Raw genomic sequence first — 6,000 nt, forward strand, 5'->3', positions numbered from 1 at the left:
TTATTATAATATAATTTATTTTTAGACTATTTTGTTTTCTAAAATTATGGTCATTTAAAGTTAAAATGTTGATTACCCAAGAGTTGAAAATTGTTTTCTTTTTTCTTAAAATAAAATAAAAATAATTAATATTTCTCAAGTGGAAGAATGTTAAAAATTTCCTAATATAGACTAACATTAATTATGATTTTGATTTAATAAAATTGAATAATTAAAAAAAGTCTAATCTCTGTTTACATATGAGTTTAAGTAATCAATAAATATAAGTCTAATACATTTAAAAGTTATAATCTAGGTGAATAATATAATTATGGATATTGAGGTTTATTGAACCTTGATAGGGCAATTAACCTACTATATATATTGGCTAGGTCCCCCTCTTCAGACTTGATACAATATAATTGTGTTATAACTTATTTCATTGAAAAAGATTTCTAAAATAGAAGATTAAGTCATATCAAAAGGTAATTTCGGCAGCTTTGCGTATTCGAATTGCTTAGTGTTTCAAGTATTCCTATAACCCTAAAGAATTTAATTCAATATTTTATAATCTATGTGTAGATCCTGAGGTTTTATTATTGTTTTTTTTTAATTCAATTTATACAAAATAAATCTAATATTGTATTGTTTTTGTTTTCTCTTCCTAGTGATTGGGACAGCCTTTGCATTAAACATGCTCTTTCACATCTCAGTATGGGTTGGAGTTCTCCTCACTGGGTTCAGAACTCTCTTGTTGCTGGGGCTGCAAAGATATGGGGTAATTTAACAGTTCATATTTAATATTTCAATCAATGACCTTATTCCTCTTTGAACTGATTTAATTTATTTCCAATTGTGTATAGTTTTTATATTTTGGAGCCTTAAAAATTATAATTAAGTCAACTTAGCTGATGGATAACTTGTCATGACTAGATAATCTCATAAAACCAAAACGGCAGTTGCTCAAGTTTAATCTCACTCTTTTTGAATGGTTAAATATAATAGATGAGAAAGCTGGAAATATTGATAGCAATACTTGTATTCATAATAGCCGGTTGTTTCTTTGGAGAAATGGGTTATGTAAAGCCTCCTGTAGTTGATGTCTTCAAGGGCCTGTTTATTCCCAAGCTAAGTGGCCAAGGCGCTGTAAGCGACACCATCGCCCTATTGGGAACCACCGTCATGCCGTATGATCCATTAGACTTCACATAATTCTCTGAACATCAAAACCATTAAAACTGACAAAACCCATTTAATAATATGTAGGCACAATCTGTTTCTGCACTCAGCTCTTGTGCCCTCCAGAAAAGTGCTCAGTTCTGTCCGTGGCATAAACGTAAGTCATAGTAAAATACTATCAACATTGAATATATATAGACATCTTTAAGATATAAATGTTTTGGTGGTAATATCTCCATTATCTGTCTTGTTTTATCCAGGATGCGTGTAGATATTTCCTCACCAATGTTGTAATGGTGTCAGTAACAGGCACAATTTGCTCAGCCCCAAATCTCTCAGAAAATACCAAGGATCAATGCAATAATATTATACTCCACTCTGCTGCTTTCCTCCTTAAGGTCTAAATTATTTGAACCAAAAAAAGAAAAAGAAAAAAGAAATCGACTCTGGTAGCATTAAACATGATCTATATAGTAAATACTAACAGGAACTCAGATTCTTTCTGTGCGGAATGTGTTGGCAAAATCGAGCTCAACTGTTTATGCCATTGCCCTTCTTGGCTCAGGGCAAAGATCCGCCATCACAGTAACTTATGCTGGACAATTTATTATGCTGGTCAACAGAAATATCGAAAAGAAATTGAACTTCATTAATCACAAATCTCTTTGTAAAATTTTTATTTAGCTTCTGGGTTGTGCGGTTTTCAAAGATTCCTGGACATGAAAATGAGAAAACTAAGGAATTGGATGACGAGGTGCGTTGCAGTTACACCAAATCTCATTGTTTCAATTATTGGTGGACCTCAAGGGGCAGGAAAATTAATTATCATTTCTTCGGTTAGACAAAACAAATTCATTAAAAATATGTTATTAATTAAATATTATCTCTGTATTCAATTAATCGGCATGTGGGAATAAGTCTTTTGGCCTAGTTATTATACCAAACATCATTGACTAATATTATATGATTAACAAAATTATTCTTGTATTGTATTTAAAATTTGCAGTAGCATATTTATATTCTTACAGAATCACGATGAGGTTAACTGGTATTGATGCTACATTCTACCAATATGTCAATTCCGTAGAGTATTCAATTATCTAATAATAAGCTAGATTTTTATAATACTTTATGTCATTTTCTCTCGCTATCGAGAATTATTGACCAAAATATTCAGGAATGAAGTCTCGGTACATGTATATTTCCAAGACGTCATTCATTTATATATAAATAAAAGGGGTAAAACCTCGAAGCACGTGCCCCTTGCAAGTTTTTCCGAACCCAAATATATGGAAAGGCGAAAGAATTATTTTAATTTTTGATAAAAATTTTTATTAAAAATAAAAATAAAATTATTATTTTATTTATAAATCCTAAAAATTTATATTATTTTATTTTTTTTAATTTAAAAAATTAATAATTTCTTTTTATTATTAAACTTTAAAAAATTATCCTCTCTTTTAAAGATAATTTCTTCCATCTTTGATGACTAATTATCGTTTTCGCTATCAATCAATGTCCCAAAATTTTCTTCTCCCTTGACCGATGTTCCACATGACTGATTTCGTCTTATCCGACAAAGAGATAAATGTCGTCTTCTGTCAATCGAACGAAAATGATTCATCTTCATCTTTTCATTGAATAAAAAAGATTGGTCTGATGAACGTCAATTGCTAGAGAAGAAGATGGTGAGAACATTGGCCGATGGTGGGAACGACATCCGGTTAATGTTTTTAAAAATTCAATTTAATGGGAAAATTATAAGTTTTTTAAGTTAAAAGAAGAAAATTATATAAATGTTTAAGGTTTTTGTATTTAATAATAAAATGATGATTTTACATTTTACTCTAATAAAAAATTCTAATAAAAGTTAATCTATGGATGAATATTTAGATTTTTCAACTAATTTAAATATTTTTTTGAAATTGAACTAAAATTGGGGTGAAAAATAGTCCTTTGCCTTGTAGAAAAAAATAATAGTTTTATTCAGCATCAACATATGATTTAAATAATGGAATTAAAAAAAAATAACTAACCATGATTTGGTTTAAAATTGATTCGAAAGTCTATAGTTAACGTTGTATAAACTATCATACATATTTTTGAATGCTTGAATTTTTTTTTAAAGTAAAATAATATATTAACAAACAAACAACGAGCCACAAAAGCAACTCAAAAATAACATAAGCTCATTTTGCTTGAAAAACTAGAATAGCGAAGAACAAACTAAAAAGAGTAACCTGTGTTTATATAAACTAAGAAGGCTAAAGTTATCTTCTCTTGAAAATCCATCAAAATTCTTACAATGATAGAATTCAAGAGAAGGATGAACAAGCAACGACCAAAAGCTTTATAAAAGAAAACGCATGATTGGTTGTCCTGAGGAAAATATGCAAAACTATCTACACAAAAACTTGAAATTTGTCATCATCATCACTTAATAACATGGTTCCAAAGGAATAGTTTTAATTATTAGTTTTAAGAGGGTGTTTTGTTCGAATTAATAAAATATTATCTTAATAATTTATTTTTTATTATTAACATTACTTTATTTATTTTGTGAATAATAAAATATTTCAATAATTTTCTATTAACAATTGTAATGTAATAAATAATATAAAATATTAAAAAAATAATCTTATAACTATTTTCACCTTAGATTTTAAAATATTAGAAAAATAATCTTAATTTTTAAACAGTTCAATATTTAATTATTAATTTTTAGAACTAAAATACTTTTATATTTAATTAATATAATAACTTATATGAAAAATATTTTTAAAAAATTATATCTAAGGAAATTTAAGTAAAATAATATTTTATTATTTTATTATTACATCTAACCAAACATAATTATTATTTATTCTTACCATTTTTATCAAATATAGTAATAATTTATATCAAGTAATATTCAAGTTAGCTTATCTTTATAATAATATTTCATTTTTTTATAATAAAATAATATTATATTAATCAAAAGCACAATCAAATTAGATTTTGTATTCTTATTTTTTCTCTATTTCTAACAAAAGTTTACACATTTTGAATGTATAAAATGAGTATATAAATTATATATAATCATAGAATTAAATGTTATCCATCTTAAAAATATGTATGTATAGTATATTTAGAGCAATCTCAAGAAAATATATTATTATGGTTTTAAGGGGGCGTTTGGTTTAGGTAATGTTTTATTACCAAAATAAAAAGATTACCTTAAAGATAGATTAGTTAGAATATTACTGGATATAAGTAATTACTATGTTTAATAAAATTTGTTTAGTTAAAGATAATAAAATATTACTAGTAAATTATTTTAATTAAATGTCCTTGAATATAATTATTTTTAAATATTTTTTATATTATTTTTCATATTAATTAAAAATAAATTTATTTTTGTCTCAAAAAATTAATAAATAATAATATAATTATAATAAAATCAAGATTAACTTGGTAATCTTTAAATACATAAGGTGAATGTGGTAATCAGATTACCACCTATATTATCTGTCACGTCAGCATTAGTAATAGAAAATTACTATAATCTTTTATTATTGACAAACCAAACAAAGGAATAAAAGATAGATTACCAAGGTAATCTTCAAAAACCCAAACCAAACGCCCCCTAAAGGTAAACGAGGGCAGAGAGAGGTGGCTTGCTACGCTGTCTTGAAGCTAAACAACGTCGGCTTAAGGAAGACTATCCACTATTATTATAAAGGGATATTGAAATTTTTACCACTATTTTATTTCGTGTATACAAAAATGTCACATATCCTAAAGCTTTAACAAATATATCACAACAGTACTCACCTTCCCCAAAATACCCCTCTTTAATCTTTCATGCACAAATTTTCTCTCTTCTTCTCTGCAACTTTTTTCTCTCTTCTTCCTCTTCTTTCAAAATGATAAATGAATCACTCTCTCTTCTTCCTCATCTTCATAAACAAAAGAAGAAAGAAAAAAACTGAATTCTTCATATTAAGAATTCTTTAAAGTAAGGATATAAAAAAAAAAAGCATCCCACAAAAACTCAACCATATCCATTTTGTATATTGAAAGAAAAGATGATCGAAGAAGACTATTTAGTAGGATTTAACTAGAAAAAAAATTAACATTTAAAGATTTGAACTGAAAAAAAAAATTTACGTTTAACTAAAAAAAAGTAAAAAAAAACTTAAAGCTGGGAACAGTGAGGGTTGACATCAACGCCAACCCTTATTGCTCTTATATATATATATATATATATATATATATTATAATATAATACTATAGTTTTTTTATTGATATGGGTCTCATCACTTTATAAAAGATATAATGCAAGGATTGACATGCGTATCCTTTTATGAAATAAAATAAAATAAATGGTTGATCACCATTTTATTAATATATTAATATATTATACATTATAATATATTATATATTATATTATTATATATAATATTATATATTATAATATATAAAATATATTATATATATAATATTAATATTATATATTATAATATTAAAAGTAAAAACAAAACAAAAAAAAAGGTAATAAGGGTTGGCGTATATTTATATAAGGGTTGGCGTCTGCCAACCCTTATATATTAATATATAATATTAAAATATTAATATTATTATATTATAATATTTTTAATTATAATATATTATAATATATAATTTATATTATATATTATTACATTATTATAATATAATATATTTTATATATTATATATTATTATAATATATAATATATATTATGTAACTCTATTATTGTGATTTCATATTGTTAGATTGTTTAATGTTATTATTTTATGTTGTTTCTATTGTTTAAAGTTGTTATAATATTGTTTAATGTTA

Source organism: Mangifera indica, chromosome 19 (assembly GCF_011075055.1).
Source record: "Mangifera indica cultivar Alphonso chromosome 19, CATAS_Mindica_2.1, whole genome shotgun sequence".
NCBI classification, from domain to species: Eukaryota; Viridiplantae; Streptophyta; class Magnoliopsida; order Sapindales; family Anacardiaceae; genus Mangifera; species Mangifera indica.